The sequence below is a fragment of the Cherax quadricarinatus genome, chromosome 4 (genome assembly GCF_038502225.1).
Source record: "Cherax quadricarinatus isolate ZL_2023a chromosome 4, ASM3850222v1, whole genome shotgun sequence".
NCBI lineage: Eukaryota > Metazoa > Arthropoda > Malacostraca > Decapoda > Parastacidae > Cherax > Cherax quadricarinatus.
This window is the reverse complement of record NC_091295.1, coordinates 5680147-5701653: the sequence shown is the minus strand read 5'-3', so window position 1 is coordinate 5701653 and position 21507 is coordinate 5680147.

The window sequence follows — 21507 nt, the reverse complement described above, 5'->3', positions numbered from 1 at the left end:
AGACAGAATGGACAACCGTGTTTAACCAGCTCTAGAATGGAAATGAGAAGGGTGAAAATGTGAGTGGTGACCATGCCACCTCCACAATTGCCAGACCCACCTTCTCATTGGCTGAACCTAGGTACTGATCTGACGATGGGGCTCCATCGTCCGACCCTTAGCACCTGGTTCCCTGGTTGGGGAGTTAGCCTTTCAATGAGGGTGTGTACATGCGCCGAATAAACGTTACATACTCTTTGCCACAGATACCTTCCACCCTGCATACTTTTATGTGTTTCTTTTTCTTTGTGTACACTATGTACAAGAGTTTGGAAAATAAGTGTATCACAGTAATCAAGGCAAAAACAACAGCCAGAGACAAAGAGAGAACCGTGAGCAAACCAGCAGCTGTATGAGTCTGGGAAGAGCTGACCGTGAGTGCTACCACATCACCTCAGCAATTGTTTGACCCACCTTAGGATTGGTCAATGAACCAGGGTACTTATTTAACGATGGGGCTCTGTAAGATCGTTAAACTTAGCACCCGGTTCACTGGTTGGGAGGCAGCCTATATGGGAGTGTGTATATATGCCGAATAAATGTAATGTACTCTTTGCATGCCACATCATATTTAGAAATATACGCTATTTCCAAAAGAACATAATCAATATTTGAAAATGGAACTGCAATCTGCTTCGTGTATAGACCATCCAGAAACATTCTCTCTCTCAAATGGGTTTCTCAGTTCTTCTGTCACAGTGACAAAGGATCATTCTAAATCTTTGGTGAATGAAGCTAACACATTTGGTGTCTTGTTATTATGACGTATGTCTAGCTGCCCTCCCCAGTATTGACACCCATCTTCAAATTCTTCTATGGCCGTAACAACTTTTCGTCCAGCGTCCATCCAATGTTGTAAGGCACTGGAGTTGTCAGTGAAGCCAACAATTCCATCACATACTTTGATGCAGGCATTATTTTCTTCATGCAACTGGTCGACTGGGATTGAAGAAAATAACCTCTTCGTCCTCTGCACTGAGACGTTTATTGCCTCCACTCCCTTGGCTACATATGAGTATCTTATTGCAAGTTAAGCCATGGATATCTGACATAATTAGTGTGGTCTAGAGACATGAACCAGGAAACTAGTTCTGTTCAGCCCTCAAAATACAGATAAAATGATGCCAGTCACAAAGACTGGACATAGACCAATACCAACACTTCTGGTTCCAACACAGTAGTCTTGTACGGAGACTTGAAATTTATTTCTTCTCTCTCATTACACGGGTCTTTAAACTCAGGCAGAACTGCTTATTAAGATTTTCTCTGTTGTCGACACAGTGCAGCAGAGCGTTACAGTGTTGGTGAGTTGAAGGTGTCAGCTGTCCATAACATGGCAACTTTAACTAGCACGAATGTTTGTATTCAGACATTCTCTTGGAGCGAATACAAGGATTTTAAAGCTACTGTCTCTATGTGCAGCCCACAAAACATCACTAGCACCTTGTCTGTCTTGGATTCAAAAGTTCTGTATTACAGCTTTCTTTGACATCTAGTGAGTTCCGACAATAATCACTGCTTGAACACTCTCTAGTAACAGCGGAAGGAGGAAGATGGTGTAGATGACTCGTGCGCCATGTTTTGTCTTCTAGGACTCACTATGCATGGCCCAGCCACAGATATTCTTCAAGAATGAGAAACTTGTGCAACATTGGAAATCTTTATTACGAAAACCTTTCGCCAGCCAGCGGTTTCTTCAGCCCATTACAAAGAAGAACAGAGAAAGATGAGGAGTCTGAGGTAATCAGTCCCTCAACCTGGAGTCGACGTGTTCATTCCATCAATCTTGAGAAAAGTACAGCATACGTGCATTGAAGTGGCTTATGTACAGTAGACAGACGAGCTGAAACAGCAGGAGGCCTAGTCAGCCAATGAAAAAATCCAGTAGTGTTAGTAGGTTATGTCTATAGGTTATTCTTCTTCAGGAAGTTTCTTGAAGTTTCTCTCTGGTCATTGACATCACTCTAGTTACTAGGACGTAACCTCTTGATGCTACTGGTGACATGTGATACGTCAGTGTCGTAGTGTGGCAAGTAGCCAACAGTTTTAGAGCTCACCTCTTCATTCTTTCAACATTGATTATGTTCCGATCGACACCTTGACAGGAAAAAAGAAGGGAATGGTAAAATAAGGAGACAGCAGTACCATAAAACAGCTCCTTCGCTGTTGTTGCATTGTGATCGTGGTTGATGTTAATGTCGATGTCAATTGTAACAACAAACTACTTGCTCTCTGTAAACCTGCTGATAGACATTGTTTCCATCAGTACAGAGACAGAGAACACGAACATGGACGATTCTCAAGCACAAGTGCCGTTGCCTGTTTACCACATCTGTGTTGTGTGTGTGTGTGTGTAACATGAAAATTGTGAACTGGGTAACTGGTGTCTACTGGTGGATGTTGTATCTGACTACTGCAATTCATGTAGTGCCATCTATCTGCCTCTGATTGACGCTTCTGTTTTTCAGTATTTGAATGACGGTAAGCATTGCAAGAGTTGACTTGGCCATCTGATCTTTGATACGGTGACCCTCCCTGATCATCGTCACCAAGGCATGCAGCAGTGAAGGCACAGATTCTTCTAAGTAGCATTCGGTGACTCTACTGGCTGACTCGGCTTCTCCTACAATGAATGCAACATGTGCAAGATGGACTGCATCACTGTCTATGTCAAGGTCACAAACTTTAGTGAGACAGCAATAATTATATCTTCAGCTGCCACATATATATGAAGATTAGTAGGAGTCTGAGTCCACTCCTACTAATTTCCCTTTGGACTGGTAGATCTGAACAAGATCAGTCATATTGAATACTGGTGCCGCTTCCTAATCAGTCCTTCCCTCCTCAGTTTAGAGGACTTGCTTGGCAAACAACTCTTGATACTTTTCTTTCATTGTTTGTATCTAACTTGCACGCAAGAACTGTCCCTATTACAACCCAGGATTCCAAATGGCCTCTTACCCCGGGTGTAATGGGAGCAAATAAACACAGTAGAAAAAGTTTAGACTTGTATTATCCTTCACCAATTTAGAACAGCAATATGTACACTATGTACAGTGATAAGTATAGTGCACTCCACGGTAAGCAAAGCAGAAATAGAAGCCACAACCAGCTCTAGAATGGGAATGACAACTGCAGACAGGAGAGTGGTACCCACATAACCTCTGTGATTGCCAAAACCATCTTCTTATTGGCTAGAACCTGGTCACTAGTTGAACGACGGGGCCCCATCATCAACTCTTAGCAACCTGGTTCGCTGGTTGGGGGAGATAGCCTGTAAATGAGGGTGTGTACATGCGCCGAATAAAGGTTACGTACTCTTTGCATGCCACAGTCCCCAACACGACATCTTCCAGGTATTTCTGTTTTTGAGATGAGCCACGCAACTCCGCACTATTTTATATGTACGGTACTGGCATTTCATTGCCTCACACATCATACCTGAGCCAGCATGTACGGTCATGCTGAGCGTGGTTGGTAACTGTGGCTGAGTAATGTTCTGGCCGTCAATCAAGTTCTTGGGAATTGTTTAAGCTGGTTGAACTTGATCAAGTTCTCTGTAAGTTAGTTGTAGCAAGTTGGTCAGAGTAGTGAAGGGCACGTGAATATATAACCTTTGCTCTCTCTTTATGATAACGATAATTTATTTATAAATAATATCTTGGTGTGTGGGACAGGACATAGCATGAGACAATAATAACCACGTGATAATAACACCTGTTGTAACAACAGATAGTATGTGAATGCTGACAAACTGTAACTGTACGAAGTGTTGTTACCTTCCCTAAGTGAGGTGTTGTTACCTTCCCTAAGTGAGGTGTTGTTACCTTCCCTAAGTGAGGTGTTGTTACCTTCCCTAAGTGAGGTGTTGTTACCTTCCCTAAGTGAGGTGTTGTTACCTTCCCTAAGTGAGGTGTTGTTACCTTCCTAAGTGAGGTGTTGTTACCTTCCCTAAGTGAGGTGTTGTTACCTTCCTAAGTGAGGTGTTGTTACCTTCCCTAAGTGAGGTGTTGTTACCTTCCCTAAGTGAGGTGTTGTTACCTTCCCTAAGTGAGGTGTTGTTACCTTCCCTAAGTGAGGTGTTGTTACCTTCCCTAAGTGAGGTGTTGTTACCTTCTTCCCTAAGTGAGGTGTTGTTACCTTCCCTAAGTGAGGTGTTGTTACCTTCCCTAAGTGAGGTGTTGTTACCTTCCCTAAGTGAGGTGTTGTTACCTTCCCTAAGTGAGGTGTTGTTACCTTCCCTAAGTGAGGTGTTGTTACCTTCGCTAAGTGAGGTGTTGTTACCTTCCCTAAGTGAGGTGTTGTTACCTTCCCTAAGTGAGGTGTTGTTACCTTCACTGAGTGAGGTGTTGTTACCTTCCCCTTCCCTAAGTGAGGTGTTGTTACCTTCCCTAAGTGAGGTGTTGTTACCTTCCCTAAGTGAGGTGTTGTTACCTTCCCTAAGTGAGGTGTTGTTACCTTCCCTAAGTGAGGTGTTGTTACCTTCCCTAAGTGAGGTGTTGTTACCTTCTCTGAGTGAGGTGTTGTTACCTTCCCTAAGTGAGGTGTTGTTACCTTCCCTAAGTGAGGTGTTGTTACCTTCCCTAAGTGAGGTGTTGTTACCTTCCCTAAGTGAGGTGTTGTTACCTACTCTGAGTGAGGTGTTGTTACCTTCCCTAAGTGAGGTGTTGTTACCTTCCCTAAGTGAGGTGTTGTTACCTTCCCTAAGTGAGGTGTTGTTACCTTCCCTAAGTGAGGTGTTGTTACCTTCCCTAAGTGAGGTGTTGTTACCTTCCCTAAGTGAGGTGTTGTTACCTTCCCTAAGTGAGGTGTTGTTACCTTCCCTAAGTGAGGTGTTGTTACCTTCCCCTTCCCTAAAGTGAGGTGTTGTTACCTTCCCTAAGTGAGGTGTTGTTACCTTCCCTAAGTGAGGTGTTGTTACCTTCCCTAAGTGAGGTGTTGTTACCTTCCCTTCCCTAAGTGAGTGTTGTTAGTGAGGTGTTGTTACCTTCCCTAAGTGAGGTGTTGTTACCTTCCCTAAGTGAGGTGTTGTTACCTTCCCTAAGTGAGGTGTTGTTACCTTCCCTAAGTGAGGTGTTGTTACCTTCCCTAAGTGAGGTGTTGTTACCTTCCCTAAGTGAGGTGTTGTTACCTTCCCTAAGTGAGGTGTTGTTACCTTCTCTGAGTGAGGTGTTGTTACCTTCAAAAGTGAGGTGTTGTTACCTTCCCTAAGTGAGGTGTTGTTACCTTCCCTAAGTGAGGTGTTGTTACCTTCCCTAAGTGAGGTGTTGTTACCTTCCCTAAGTGAGGTGTTGTTACCTTCCCTAAGTGAGGTGTTGTTACCTTCCCTAAGTGAGGTGTTGTTACCTTCCCTAAGTGAGGTGTTGTTACCTTCCCTAAGTGAGGTGTTGTTACCTTCCCTAAGTGAGGTGTTGTTACCTTCCCTAAGTGAGGTGTTGTTACCTTCCCCAAGTGAGGTGTTGTTACCTTCTCTAAGTGAGGTGTTGTTACCTTCTCTAAGTGAGGTGTTGTTACCTTCTCTAAGTGAGGTGTTGTTACCTTCCCTAAGTGAGGTGTTGTTACCTTCCCTAAGTGAGGTGTTGTTACCTTCTCTAAGTGAGGTGTTGTTACCTAGTGAGGTGTTGTTACCTTCCCTAAGTGAGGTGTTGTTACCTTCCCTAAGTGAGGTGTTGTTACCTTCCCTAAGTGAGGTGTTGTTACCTTCCCTAAGTGAGGTGTTGTTACCTTCCCTAAGTGAGGTGTTGTTACCTTCCCTAAGTGAGGTGTTGTTACCTTCCCTAAGTGAGGTGTTGTTACCTTCCCTAAGTGAGGTGTTGTTACCTTCCCTAAGTGAGGTGTTGTTACCTTCCCTAAGTGAGGTGTTGTTACCTTCACTTAGTGAGGTGTTGTTACCTTCCCTAAGTGAGGTGTTGTTACCTTCCCTAAGTGAGGTGTTGTTACCTTCCCTAAGTGAGGTGTTGTTACCTTCCCTAAGTGAGGTGTTGTTACCTTCCCTAAGTGAGGTGTTGTTACCTTCCCTAAGTGAGGTGTTGTTACCTTCCCTAAGTGAGGTGTTGTTACCTAAGTGAGGTGTTGTTACCTTCTAAGTGAGGTGTTGTTACCTAAGTGAGGTGTTGTTACCTTCCCTAAGTGAGGTGTTGTTACCTTCCCTAAGTGAGGTGTTGTTACCTTCCCTAAGTGAGGTGTTGTTACCTTCCCTAAGTGAGGTGTTGTTACCTTCCCTAAGTGAGGTGTTGTTACCTTCCCTAAGTGAGGTGTTGTTACCTTCCCTAAGTGAGGTGTTGTTACCTTCCCTAAGTGAGGTGTTGTTACCTTCCCTAAGTGAGGTGTTGTTACCTTCCCTAAGTGAGGTGTTGTTACCTTCCCTAAGTGAGGTGTTGTTACCTTCCCTAAGTGAGGTGTTGTTACCTTCCCTAAGTGAGGTGTTGTTACCTCCTCTGAGTGAGGTGTTGTTACCTTCCCTAAGTGAGGTGTTGTTACCTTCCCTAAGTGAGGTGTTGTTACCTTCCCTAAGTGAGGTGTTGTTACCTTCCCTAAGTGAGGTGTTGTTACCTTCCCTAAGTGAGGTGTTGTTACCTTCCCTAAGTGAGGTGTTGTTACCTTCCCTAAGTGAGGTGTTGTTACCTTCCCTAAGTGAGGTGTTGTTACCTTCCCTAAGTGAGGTGTTGTTACCTTCCCTAAGTGAGGTGTTGTTACCTTCCCTAAGTGAGGTGTTGTTACCTTCCCCTTCCCTAAGTGAGGTGTTGTTACCTCCCCTTAGTGAGGTGTTGTTACCTTCCCTAAGTGAGGTGTTGTTACCTTCCCTAAGTGAGGTGTTGTTACCTTCCCTAAGTGAGGTGTTGTTACCTTCCCTAAGTGAGGTGTTGTTACCTTCCCTAAGTGAGGTGTTGTTACCTTCCCTAAGTGAGGTGTTGTTACCTTCCTAAGTGAGGTGTTGTTACCTTCCCTAAGTGAGGTGTTGTTACCTTCCCTAAGTGAGGTGTTGTTACCTTCCCTAAGTGAGGTGTTGTTACCTTCCCTAAGTGAGGTGTTGTTACCTTCCCTAAGTGAGGTGTTGTTACCTTCCCTAAGTGAGGTGTTGTTACCTTCCCTAAGTGAGGTGTTGTTACCTTCCCTAAGTGAGGTGTTGTTACCTTCCCTAAGTGAGGTGTTGTTACCTTCCCTAAGTGAGGTGTTGTTACCTTCCCTAAGTGAGGTGTTGTTACCTTCCCTAAGTGAGGTGTTGTTACCTTCCCTAAGTGAGGTGTTGTTACCTTCCCTAAGTGAGGTGTTGTTACCTTCCCTAAGTGAGGTGTTGTTACCTTCCCTAAGTGAGGTGTTGTTACCTTCCCTAAGTGAGGTGTTGTTACCTTCCCTAAGTGAGGTGTTGTTACCTTCCCTAAGTGAGGTGTTGTTACCTTCCCTAAGTGAGGTGTTGTTACATTCACTTCCCTAAGTGAGGTGTTGTTACCTTCCCTAAGTGAGGTGTTGTTACCTTCCCTAAGTGAGGTGTTGTTACCTTCCCTAAGTGAGGTGTTGTTACCTTCCCTAAGTGAGGTGTTGTTACCTTCCCTAAGTGAGGTGTTGTTACCTTCCCTAAGTGAGGTGTTGTTACCTTCCCTAAGTGAGGTGTTGTTACCTTCCCTAAGTGAGGTGTTGTTACCTTCCCTAAGTGAGGTGTTGTTACCTTCCCTAAGTGAGGTGTTGTTACCTTCCCTAAGTGAGGTGTTGTTACCTTCCCTAAGTGAGGTGTTGTTACCTTCCTGAGTGAGGTGTTGTTACTAAGTGAGGTGTTGTTACCTTCCCTAAGTGAGGTGTTGTTACCTTCCCTAAGTGAGGTGTTGTTACCTTCCCTAAGTGAGGTGTTGTTACCTTCCCTAAGTGAGGTGTTGTTACCTTCCCTAAGTGAGGTGTTGTTACCTTCCCTAAGTGAGGTGTTGTTACCTTCCCTAAGTGAGGTGTTGTTACCTTCCCTAAGTGAGGTGTTGTTACCTTCCTAAGTGAGGTGTTGTTACCTTCCCTAAGTGAGGTGTTGTTACCTTCCCTAAGTGAGGTGTTGTTACCTTCCCTAAGTGAGGTGTTGTTACCTTCCCTAAGTGAGGTGTTGTTACCTTCCCTAAGTGAGGTGTTGTTACCTTCCTAAGTGAGGTGTTGTTACCTTCCCTAAGTGAGGTGTTGTTACCTTCCCTAAGTGAGGTGTTGTTACCTTCCCTAAGTGAGGTGTTGTTACCTTCCCTAAGTGAGGTGTTGTTACCTCCTCTGAGTGAGGTGTTGTTACCTCCTCTGAGTGAGGTGTTGTTACCTCCTCTGAGTGAGGTGTTGTTACCTCCTCTGAGTGAGGTGTCACCTCAGGGTTACCATATAAATGTGCCTCTCTTGCCTCTTCTCTCTCTTCCTCTGAAGATGTGTAAACACGTGAAAACGCTCAGGTTGTATTTCCTATTTTCACTGTGGCATTTTTTCGCATTTGCAATCACGCAGTTTATTGTGATTTCTTCCAAGATATAACTGATGAAATAATATTTTCTCCTGTACTACAGGATGGTTCCAAGACTTCGAAGTCTGCTTGCTGCCCAGGCGAAATGAAATCAAAATCAATTTTCCCGTTGTTGCTTGTGTCTTTTTTTATCAGCTACAACTTCAGGTGTTGCAATGACATCTTCACTAGCTACTGAAACCATAGTAATATACTTCAAGATACCATTATTGCCCTGCTGAAGTCTCCCACTAAAGACTGGAAAATGCAACCCACTCTTAGTGATGGATATATGTTCCTACAGGAAAACTCTCAGGTGGAACAGCGTAGCAACACACTCTCAGCTGATACGAACTGGTTGGTAAACAAAGGAAAACTCTCAGGTGGAACAGCGTAGCAACACATTCTCAGCTGATACGAACTGGTTGGTAAACAAAGGAAAACTCTCAGGTGGAACAGCGTAGCAACACATTCTCAGCTGATACGAACTGGTTGGTAAACAAAGGAAAACTCTCAGGTGGAACAGCGTTGCAACACACTCTCAGCTGATACGAACTGGTTGGTAAACAAAAACTAAAATTCATTCACCACGGTTTCGAGTTTTTTAATGCCCTCTACAGAAAACGCTTTTCTCCTAGTACCTTTCACCTCAGCCAACACCGGCAGATGTTAATCATAATTTTAAGCTTCTGTGGAAGTCTGCTGCCAGTTCCACCTCGTTATGCCCCGCCCAGCAATGTACCAGAGCGGCCTGCCAATTTCCCCCACACATGGTGCCCTGGGGGACCTGGGTACACAGCTGAAGTGGTCAGACAAGTAACTCCTGGAAGCTATCGCCAACAAGTGGCGAAGTGGAAGGAAAGTAAAGAGTAAATACCTCGTGGGAAGAAACTTGCTGGCCATAATCAAGGACAAAGATCTAAGAGTAAGCATAATGCCCAACATATTACCAGAGATGCATATTAAGTCAATAACTGTATTCAAGAAGCACTTAAAAAGAGTCATTGAGTGTCTTATACACCTGTATGTCAGACTAAAATTTGCAACAGAAGTTGGGAACACATGCAATAAAAAAATAGTATATAAATATGTCTACAACACTTAGTTAGTTCAGAAAATTAACGGAATTAAACTTATGAGGAGAAACTAGGAGAAGTAACACTGAATAACATTGAAGACTGGATGGAGATTTGAGAAATTGGCAGAATAGACAGGGATAATGTTTGAAGGGAAAGATAAGGGATAACTGAGAGCTAAACTCAAGAAAGTTCAATATACTTTGTTTTGAGCAGGGGGAAGAAGTGGCATTATCTGGGCTAATCTCACATCGTCTTTAAATCTCACTGCCTCTGCTGCCTCTGCTGCCTCTGCTGCCTCTGCTGCCTCTGCTACCTCTGCTGCCTCTGCTACCTCTGCTACCTCTGCTGCCTCTGCTACCTTTGCTGCCTCTGCTGCCTCTGCTGCCTCTGCTACCTCTGCTGCCTCTGCTGCCTCTGCTGCCTCTGCTGCCTCTGCTGCCTCTGCTGCCTCTGCTGCCTCTGCTGCCTCTGCTACCTCTGCTGCCTCTGCTGCCTCTGCTGCCTCTGCTGCCTCTGCTGCCTCTGCTGCCTCTGCTGCCTCTGCTACCTCTGCTGCCTCTGCTACCTCTGCTGCCTCTGCTGCCTCTGCTACCTCTGCTGCCTCTGCTACCTCTGCTACCTCTGCTGCCTCTGCTGCCTCTGCTGCCTCTGCTACCTCTGCTGCCTCTGCTGCCTCTGCTGCCTCTGCTGCCTCTGCTGCCTCTGCTGCCTCTGCTGCCTCTGCTACCCCTGCTACCTCTGCTGCCTCTGCTACCTCTGCTGCCTCTGCTGCCTCTGCTGCCTCTGCTGCCTCTGCTGCCTCTGCTGCCTCTGCTACCTCTGCTGCCTCTGCTACCTCTGCTGCCTCTGCTACCTCTGCTGCATCTGCTGCCTCTGCTGCCTCTGCTGCCTCTGCTGCCTCTGCTACCTCTGCTGCCTCTGCTACCTCTGCTGCCTCTGCTGCCTCTGCTGCCTCTGCTACCTCTGCTGCCTCTGCTACCTCTGCTGCCTCTGCTACCTCTGCTGCCTCTGCTGCCTCTGCTGCCTCTGCTGCCTCTGCTGCTTCTGCTACCTCTGCTGCCTCTGCTACCTCTGCTGTCTCTGCTGCCTCTGCTGCCTCTGCTGCCTCTGCTACATCTGCTGCCTCTGCTACCTCTGCTGCCTTTGCTGCCTCTGCTGCCTCTGCTGCCTCTGCTGCTTCTGCTACCTCTGCTGCCTCTGCTACCACTGCTGCCTCTGCTACCTCTGCTGTCTCTGCTACCTCTGCTGTCTCTGCTGCCTCTGCTACCTCTGCTGTGTCTGCTGCCTCTGCTGCCTCTGCTGCCTCTGCTGCCTCTGCTGCCTCTGCTGCCTCTGCTGCCTCTGCTGCCTCTGCTACCTCTGCTACCTCTGCTACCTCTGCTGTCTCTGCTGCCTCTGCTACCTCTGCTGCCTCTGCTGCCTCTGCTACCTCTGCTACCTCTGCTGCCTCTGCTGCCTCTGCTGCCTCTGCTACCTCTGCTACCTCTGCTGTCTCTGCTACCTCTGCTGCCTCTGCTGCCTCTGCTGCCTCTGCTACCTCTGCTACCTCTGCTGTGTCTGCTACCTCTGCTGTCTCTGCTACCTCTGCTGTCTCTGCTGCCTCTGCTACCTCTGCTGTGTCTGCTGCCTCTGCTACCTCTGCTACCTCTGCTGTCTCTGCTACCTCTGCTGCCTCTGCTGCCTCTGCTACCTCTGCTACCTCTGCTGTCTCTGCTGCCTCTGCTACCTCTGCTGTCTCTGCTGCCTCTGCTGTCTCTGCTGCCTCTGCTGCCTCTGCTGCCTCTGCTACCTCTGCTACCTCTGCTGCCTCTGCTGCCTCTGCTGCCTCTGCTACCTCTGCTACCTCTGCTGTCTCTGCTACCTCTGCTGTCTCTGCTACCTCTGCTGTCTCTGCTACCTCTGCTACCTCTGCTGTCTCTGCTACCTCTGCTACCTCTGCTACCTCTGCTACCTCTGCTGTCTCTGCTGCCTCTGCTACCTCTGCTGTCTCTGCTGCCTCTGCTGTCTCTGCTGCCTCTGCTGCCTCTGCTGCCTCTGCTACCTCTGCTACCTCTGCTGCCTCTGCTGCCTCTGCTGCCTCTGCTACCTCTGCTACCTCTGCTGTCTCTGCTACCTCTGCTGCCTCTGCTGCCTCTGCTGCCTCTGCTACCTCTGCTACCTCTGCTGTCTCTGCTACCTCTGCTGTCTCTGCTACCTCTGCTGTCTCTGCTACCTCTGCTACCTCTGCTGTCTCTGCTACCTCTGCTGCCTCTGCTGCCTCTGCTGCCTCTGCTGCCTCTGCTACCTCTGCTACCTCTGCTGCCTCTGCTGCCTCTGCTGTCTCTGCTACCTCTGCTGTCTCTGCTACCTCTGCTACCTCTGCTGTCTCTGCTACCTCTGCTGCCTCTGCTACCTCTGCTACCTCTGCTGCCTCTGCTGCCTCTGCTGCCTCTGCTACCTCTGCTACCTCTGCTGTCTCTGCTACCTCTGCTGTCTCTGCTACCTCTGCTGTCTCTGCTACCTCTGCTACCTCTGCTGTCTCTGCTACCTCTGCTGCCTCTGCTGCCTCTGCTGCCTCTGCTGCCTCTGCTGTCTCTGCTGCCTCTGCTGCCTCTGCTGCCTCCTCTCTACTCGACTGAAGAAGTCTTCTCTATAGTGGAAACATTCCTCAGTGTTGGTGAGACACAAGTGGCCCACCGTAAGTACCCACAACAACAGCCTCACCAACACGTGTTGGTGAGACACAAGTGCCCCACCGTAAGTACCCACAACAACAGCCTCACCAACAAGTGTTGGTGAGACACAAGTGGCCCACCGTAAGTACCCACAACAACAGCCTCACCAACAAGTGTTGGTGAGACACAAGTGCCCCACCGTAAGTACCCACAACAACAGCCTCACCAACAAGTGTTGGTGAGACACAAGTGGCCCACCGTAAGTACCCACAACAACAGCCTCACCAACAAGTGTTGGTGAGACACAAGTGGCCCACCGTAAGTACCCACAACAACAGCCTCACCAACAAGTGTTGGTGAGACACAAGTGGCCCACCGTAAGTACCCACAACAACAGCCTCACCAACAAGTGTTGGTGAGACACAAGTGCCCCACCGTAAGTACCCACAACAACAGCCTCACCAACAAGTGTTGGTGAGACACAAGTGGCCCACCGTAAGTACCCACAACAACAGCCTCACCAACAAGTGTTGGTGAGACACAAGTGGCCCACCGTAAGTACCCACAACAACAGCCTCACCAACAAGTGTTGGTGAGACACAAGTGCCCCACCGTAAGTACCCACAACAACAGCCTCACCAACAAGTGTTGGTGAGACACAAGTGGCCCACCGTAAGTACCCACAACAACAGCCTCACCAACAAGTGTTGGTGAGACACAAGTGGCCCACCGTAAGTACCCACAACAACAGCCTCACCAACAAGTGTTGGTGAGACACAAGTGGCCCACCGTAAGTACCCACAACAACAGCCTCACCAACAAGTGTTGGTGAGACACAAGTGGCCCACCGTAAGTACCACAACAACAGCCTCACCAACAAGTGTTGGTGAGACACAAGTGGCCCACCGTAAGTACCCACAACAACAGCCTCACCAACAAGTGTTGGTGAGACACAAGTGGCCCACCGTAAGTACCCACAACAACAGCCTCACCAACAAGTGTTGGTGAAACACAAGTGGCCCACCGTAAGTACCCACAACAACAGCCTCACCAACAAGTGTTGGTGAGACACAAGTGGCCCACCGTAAGTACCCACAACAACAGCCTCACCAACAAGTGTTGGTGAGACACAAGTGGCCCACCGTAAGTACCCACAACAACAGCCTCACCAACAAGTGTTGGTGAGACACAAGTGGCCCACCGTAAGTACCCACAACAACAGCCTCACCAACAAGTGTTGGTGAGACACAAGTGCCCCACCGTAAGTACCCACAACAACAGCCTCACCAACAAGTGTTGGTGAGACACAAGTGCCCCACCGTAAGTACCCACAACAACAGCCTCACCAACAAGTGTTGGTGAGACACAAGTGGCCCACCGTAAGTACCCACAACAACAGCCTCACCAACAAGTGTTGGTGAGACACAAGTGCCCCACCGTAAGTACCCACAACAACAGCCTCACCAACAAGTGTTGGTGAGACACAAGTGCCCCACCGTAAGTACCCACAACAACAGCCTCACCAACAAGTGTTGGTGAGACACAAGTGCCCCACCGTAAGTACACACAACAACAGCCTCACCAACAAGTGTTGGTGAGACACAAGTGCCCCACCGTAAGTACCCACAACAACAGCCTCACCAACAAGTGTTGGTGAGACACAAGTGGCCCACCGTAAGTACCCACAACAACAGCCTCACCAACAAGTGTTGGTGAGACACAAGTGCCCCACCGTAAGTACACACAACAACAGCCTCACCAACAAGTGTTGGTGAGACACAAGTGCCCCACCGTAAGTACACACAACAACAGCCTCACCAACAAGTGTTGGTGAGACACAAGTGGCCCACCATAAATACCCACAACAACAGCCTCACCAACAAGTGTTGGTGAGACACAAGTGGCCCTCCATAAGTACCAACAACAACAGCCTCACCAACAAGTGTTGGTGAGACACAAGTGGCCCTCCATAAGTACCAACAACAACAGCCTCACCAACAAGTGCTGATGAGACACAAGTGGCCCACCATAAGTACCCACAACAACAGCCTCACCAACAAGTGTTGGTGAGACACAAGTGGCCCACCATAAATACCCACAACAACAGCCTCACCAACAAGTGTTGGTGAGACACAAGTGGCCCTCCATAAGTACCAACAACAACAGCCTCACCAACAAGTGTTGGTGAGACACAAGTGGCCCTCCATAAGTACCAACAACAACAGCCTCACCAACAAGTGCTGATGAGACACAAGTGGCCCACCATAAATACCCACAACAACAGCCTCACCAACAAGTGTTGGTGAGACACAAGTGGCCCTCCATAAGTACCCACAACAACAGCCTCACCAACAAGTGTTGGTGAGACACAAGTGGCCCTCCATAAGTACCAACAACAACAGCCTCACCAACAAGTGCTGGTGAGACACAAGTGGCCCTCCATAAGTACCAACAACAACAGCCTCACCAACAAGTGTTGGTGAGACACAAGTGGCCCTCCATAAGTACCAACAACAACAGCCTCACCAACAAGTGTTGGTGAGACACAAGTGCCCCACCGTAAGTACCAACAACAACAGCCTCACCAACAAGTGTTGGTGAGACACAAGTGGCCCACCGTAAGTACCAACAACAACAGCCTCACCAACAAGTGTTGGTGAGACACAAGTGGCCCTCCATAAGTACCAACAACAGCCTCACCAACAAGTGTTGGTGAGACACAAGTGCCCCACCGTAAGTACCAACAACAACAGCCTCACCAACAAGTGTTGGTGAGACACAAGTGGCCCTCCATAAGTACCAACAACAGCCTCACCAACAAGTGTTGGTGAGACACAAGTGGCCCTCCATAAGTACCAACAACAGCCTCACCAACAAGTGTTGGTGAGACACAAGTGGCCCTCCATAAGTACCAACAACAGCCTCACCAACAAGTGTTGGTGAGACACAAGTGGCCCTCCATAAGTACCAACAACAACAGCCTCACCAACAAGTGTTGGTGAGACACAAGTGGCCCTCCATAAGTACCAACAACAGCCTCACCAACAAGTGCTGGTGAGACACAAGTGGCCCTCCATAAGTACCAACAACAGCCTCACCAACAAGTGCTGGTGAGACACAAGTGGCCCTCCATAAGTACCAACAACAGCCTCACCAACAAGTGCTGGTGAGACACAAGTGGCCCTCCATAAGTACCAACAACAGCCTCACCAACAAGTGCTGGTGAGACACAAGTGGCCCTCCATAAGTACCAACAACAGCCTCACCAACAAGTGCTGGTGAGACACAAGTGGCCCTCCATAAGTACCAACAACAGCCTCACCAACAAGTGTTGGTGAGACACAAGTGCCCCACCGTAAGTACACACAACAACAGCCTCACCAACAAGTGCTGGTGAGACACAAGTGGCCCTCCATAAGTACCAACAACAACAGCCTCACACAAACTTGAGTGCCACTTTACACACACTATTATGAAGGTTCCTGCACTCTGGTATACTGAACTATTATGGACAAGTGCTCCATAATTATATATATAACATTATCAATTTATTTGCACTTCTAGGTAGTTAAATCGTGACGAATTTTCCTGACTAATGGGGATATCGTGGTCAATGGGGATATCGTTAGTAATGGGGATCTCGTGACTAATGGGGATAACGTGGTCTGGATGAGCGTGGGTCAGGCGTAACGCACAGATGGTAGCATCATCCAGGCGTCACGCAGTACAGTCTGGGAGTAGCATCATCCAGGCGTCACGCAGTACAGTCTGGGGGTAGCATCATCCAGGCGTCACGCAGTACAGTCTGGGAGTAGCATCATCCAGGCGTCACGCAGTACAGTCTGGGAGTAGCATCGTCCAGGCGTCACGCAGTACAGCCTGGGGTTAGCATCATCCAGGCGTCACGCAGTACAGTCTGGGAGTAGCATCATCCAGGCGTCACGCAGTACAGTCTGGGAGTAGCATCGTCCAGGCGTCACGCAGTACAGTCAGTACAGTCTGGGGAGTTAGCATCATCCAGGCGTCACGCAGTACAGTCTGGGGTAGCATCATCCAGGCGTCACGCAGTACAGTCTAGCATCGTCCAGGGTCACGCAGTAGCAGCATCGTCCAGGCGTCACGCAGTACAGTCTGGGAGTAGCATCATCCAGGCGTCACGCAGTACAGCCTGGGGGTAGCATCATCCAGGCGTCACGCAGTACAGCCTGGGGGTAGCATCATCCAGGCGTCACGCAGTACAGTCTGGGAGTAGCATCATCCAGGCGTCACGCAGTACAGTCTGGGAGTAGCATCGTCCAGGCGTCACGCAGTACAGACTGGGAGTAGCATCGTCCAGGCGTCACGCAGTACAGTCTGGGAGTAGCATCATCCAGGCGTCACGCAGTACAGTCTGGGAGTAGCATCGTCCAGGCGTCACGCAGTACAGTCTGGGAGTAGCATCATCCAGGCGTCACGCAGTACAGCCTGGGGGTAGCATCGTCCAGGCGTCACGCAGTACAGTCTGGGAGTAGCATCGTCCAGGCGTCACGCAGTACAGTCTGGGAGTAGCATCATCCAGGCGTCACGCAGTACAGTCTGGGGGTAGCATCATCCAGGCGTCACGCAGTACAGGCTGGGAGTAGCATCATCCAGGCGTCACGCAGTACAGCCTGGGGGTAGCATCATCCAGGCGTCACGCAGTACAGTCTGGGGGTAGCATCATCCAGGCGTCACGCAGTACAGTCTGGGGTTAGCATCATCCAGGCGTCACGCAGTACAGTCTGGGAGTAGCATCGTCCAGGCGTCACGCAGTACAGCCTGGGGGTAGCATCATCCAGGCGTCACGCAGTACAGCCTGGGGTTAGCATCATCCAGGCGTCACGCAGTACAGTCTGGGAGTAGCATCGTCCAGGCGTCACGCAGTACAGCCTGGGGGTAGCATCATCCAGGCGTCACGCAGTACAGGCTGGGAGTAGCATCATCCAGGCGTCACGCAGTACAGCCTGGGGGTAGCATCATCCGGGCGTCACGCAGTACAGTCTGGGGGTAGCATCATCCAGGCGTCACGCAGTACAGTCTGGGGTTAGCATCATCCAGGCGTCACGCAGTACAGTCTGGGAGTAGCATCATCCAGGCGTCACGCAGTACAGTCTGGGAGTAGCATCATCCAGGCGTCACGCAGTACAGTCTGGGAGTAGCATCATCCAGGCGTCACGCAGTACAGTCTGGGAGTAGCATCGTCCAGGCGTCACGCAGTACAGTCTGGGAGTAGCATCATCCAGGCGTCACGCAGTACAGTCTGGGAGTAGCATCATCCAGGCGTCACGCAGTACAGTCTGGGAGTAGCATCGTCCAGGCGTCACGCAGTACAGCCTGGGAGTAGCATCGTCCAGGCGTCACGCAGTACAGTCTGGGAGTAGCATCGTCCAGGCGTCACGCAGTACAGCCTGGGAGTAGCATCGTCCAGGCGTCACGCAGTACAGTCTGGGAGTAGCATCATCCAGGCGTCACGCAGTACAGCCTGGGAGTAGCATCGTCCAGGCGTCACGCAGTACAGCCTGGGGGTAGCATCATCCAGGCGTCACGCAGTACAGTCTGGGGGTAGCATCATCCAGGCGTCACGCAGTACAGTCTGGGGGTAGCATCATCCAGGCGTCACGCAGTACAGTCTGGGGGTAGCATCATCCAGGCGTCACGCAGTACAGCCTGGGGGTAGCATCATCCAGGCGTCACGCAGTACAGCCTGGGGGTAGCATCATCCAGGCGTCACGCAGTACAGGCTGGGAGTAGCATCATCCAGGCGTCACGCAGTACAGCCTGGGGGTAGCATCATCCGGGCGTCACGCAGTACAGTCTGGGGGTAGCATCATCCAGGCGTCACGCAGTACAGTCTGGGGTTAGCATCATCCAGGCGTCACGCAGTACAGTCTGGGAGTAGCATCATCCAGGCGTCACGCAGTACAGTCTGGGAGTAGCATCGTCCAGGCGTCACGCAGTACAGTCTGGGAGTAGCATCATCCAGGCGTCACGCAGTACAGTCTGGGAGTAGCATCGTCCAGGCGTCACGCAGTACAGTCTGGGAGTAGCATCGTCCAGGCGTCACGCAGTACAGTCTGGGGGTAGCATCATCCAGGCGTCACGCAGTACAGCCTGGGAGTAGCATCATCCAGGCGTCACGCAGTACAGTCTGGGAGTAGCATCGTCCAGGCGTCACGCAGTACAGTCTGGGAGTAGCATCGTCCAGGCGTCACGCAGTACAGTCTGGGAGTAGCATCGTCCAGGCGTCACGCAGTACAGCCTGGGAGTAGCATCGTCCAGGCGTCACGCAGTACAGTCTGGGAGTAGCATCGTCCAGGCGTCACGCAGTACAGTCTGGGAGTAGCATCGTCCAGGCGTCACGCAGTACAGCCTGGGGGTAGCATCATCCAGGCGTCACGCAGTACAGTCTGGGGGTAGCATCATCCAGGCGTCACGCAGTACAGTCTGGGGGTAGCATCATCCAGGCGTCACGCAGTACAGTCTGGGGGTAGCATCGTCCAGGCGTCACGCAGTACAGCCTGGGGGTAGCATCATCCAGGCGTCACGCAGTACAGCCTGGGGGTAGCATCACCCAGGCGTCACGCAGTACAGGCTGGGAGTAGCATCATCCAGGCGTCACGCAGTACAGCCTGGGGGTAGCATCATCCAGGCGTCACGCAGTACAGTCTGGGGGTAGCATCATCCAGGCGTCACGCAGTACAGTCTGGGGTTAGCATCATCCAGGCGTCACGCAGTACAGTCTGGGAGTAGCATCATCCAGGCGTCACGCAGTACAGTCTGGGAGTAGCATCATCCAGGCGTCACGCAGTACAGTCTGGGAGTAGCATCATCCAGGCGTCACGCAGTACAGTCTGGGAGTAGCATCGTCCAGGCGTCACGCAGTACAGTCTGGGAGTAGCATCGTCCAGGCGTCACGCAGTACAGTCTGGGAGTAGCATCATCCAGGCGTCACGCAGTACAGTCTGGGAGTAGCATCATCCAGGCGTCACGCAGTACAGTCTGGGAGTAGCATCGTCCAGGCGTCACGCAGTACAGCCTGGGGGTAGCATCATCCAGGCGTCACGCAGTACAGTCTGGGAGTAGCATCATCCAGGCGTCACGCAGTACAGTCTGGGAGTAGCATCATCCAGGCGTCACGCAGTACAGTCTGGGAGTAGCATCATCCAGGCGTCACGCAGTACAGTCTGGGAGTAGCATCATCCAGGCGTCACGCAGTACAGTCTGGGAGTAGCATCGTCCAGGCGTCACGCAGTACAGCCTGGGAGTAGCATCATCCAGGCGTCACGCAGTACAGTCTGGGAGTAGCATCATCCAGGCGTCACGCAGTACAGCCTGGGAGTAGCATCGTCCAGGCGTCACGCAGTACAGCCTGGGGGTAGCATCATCCAGGCGTCACGCAGTACAGTCTGGGGGTAGCATCATCCAGGCGTCACGCAGTACAGTCTGGGGGTAGCATCATCCAGGCGTCACGCAGTACAGTCTGGGAGTAGCATCATCCAGGCGTCACGCAGTACAGCCTGGGGGTAGCATCATCCAGGCGTCACGCAGTACAGCCTGGGGGTAGCATCATCCAGGCGTCACGCAGTACAGGCTGGGAGTAGCATCATCCAGGCGTCACGCAGTACAGCCTGGGGGTAGCATCATCCAGGCGTCACGCAGTACAGTCTGGGGGTAGCATCATCCAGGCGTCACGCAGTACAGGCTGGGGGTAGCATCATCCAGGCGTCACGCAGTACAGTCTGGGGGTAGCATCATCCAGGCGTCACGCAGTACAGTCTGGGGGTAGCATCATCCAGGCGTCACGCAGTACAGCCTGGGGGTAGCATCATCCAGGCGTCACGCAGTACAGCCTGGGGGTAGCATCATCCAGGCGTCACGCAGTACAGGCTGGGAGTAGCATCATCCAGGCGTCACGCAGTACAGCCTGGGGGTAGCATCATCCAGGCGTCACGCAGTACAGCCTGGGGGTAGCATCATCCAGGCGTCACGCAGTACAGCCTGGGGGTAGCATCATCCAGGCGTCACGCAGTACAGTCTGGGGGTAGCATCGTCCAGGCGTCACGCAGTACAGTCTGGGGGTAGCATCGTCCAGGCGTCACGCAGTACAGTCTGGGGGTGGCATCGTCCAGGCGTCACGCAGTACAGTCTGGGGGTAGCATCGTCCAGGCGTCACGCAGTACAGTCTGGGGGTAGCATCGTCCAGGCGTCACGCAGTACAGTCTGGGGGTAGCATCATCCAGGCGTCATGCAGTACAGGCTGGGAGTAGCATCATCCAGGCGTCACGCAGTACAGCCTGGGGGTAGCATCATCCAGGCGTCACGCAGTACAGTCTGGGGGTAGCATCGTCCAGGCGTCACGCAGTACAGTCTGGGGGTAGCATCGTCCAGGCGTCACGCAGTACAGTCTGGGGGTAGCATCGTCCAGGCGTCACGCAGTACAGTCTGGGGGTAGCATCATCCAGGCGTCACGCAGTACAGTCTGGGGGTAGCATCATCCAGGCGTCACGCAGTACAGTCTGGGGGTAGCATCATCCAGGCGTCATGCAGTACAGGCTGGGAGTAGCATCATCCAGGCGTCATGCAGTACAGCCTGGGGGTAGCATCATCCAGGCGTCACGCAGTACAGTCTGGGGGTAGCATCATCCAGGCGTCACGCAGTACAATCTGGGAGTAGCATCATCCAGGCGTCACGCAGTACAGTCTGGGGGTAGCATCATCCAGGCGTCACGCAGTACAGCCTGGGGGTAGCATCATCCAGGCGTTACACAGTACAATCTGGGAGTAGCATCATCCAGGCGTCACGCAGTACAGTCTGGGGGTAGCATCATCCAGGCGTCACGCAGTACAGTCTGGGGGTAGCATCATCCAGGCGTCACGCAGTACAGCCTGGGGGTAGCATCATCCAGGCGTTACACAGTACAGTCTGGGGGTAGCATCATCCAGGCGTTACACAGTACAGTCTGGGGGTAGCATCATCCAGGCGTCACGCAGTACAGTCTGGGGGTAGCATCATCCAGGCGTTACACAGGCCACATAGAGACATGTTTCCTGTCCTATTTTGATACTAATCTCAGGTCATAGGCTATTTTTAAGTTGATCATTATGCTCACCTGGGCCCTAACATGGGCCTGAATCTTATGGTTGAGTGGGGCGGCTGTATTTGGGTGAGATAGTGAGGTATTATGAGGCTTCGGGAGTGGTGTTAATGGCGCCCGCTGTGATCTACCACTATATTTATTTATTTATGTTTTTCTTTCACGTT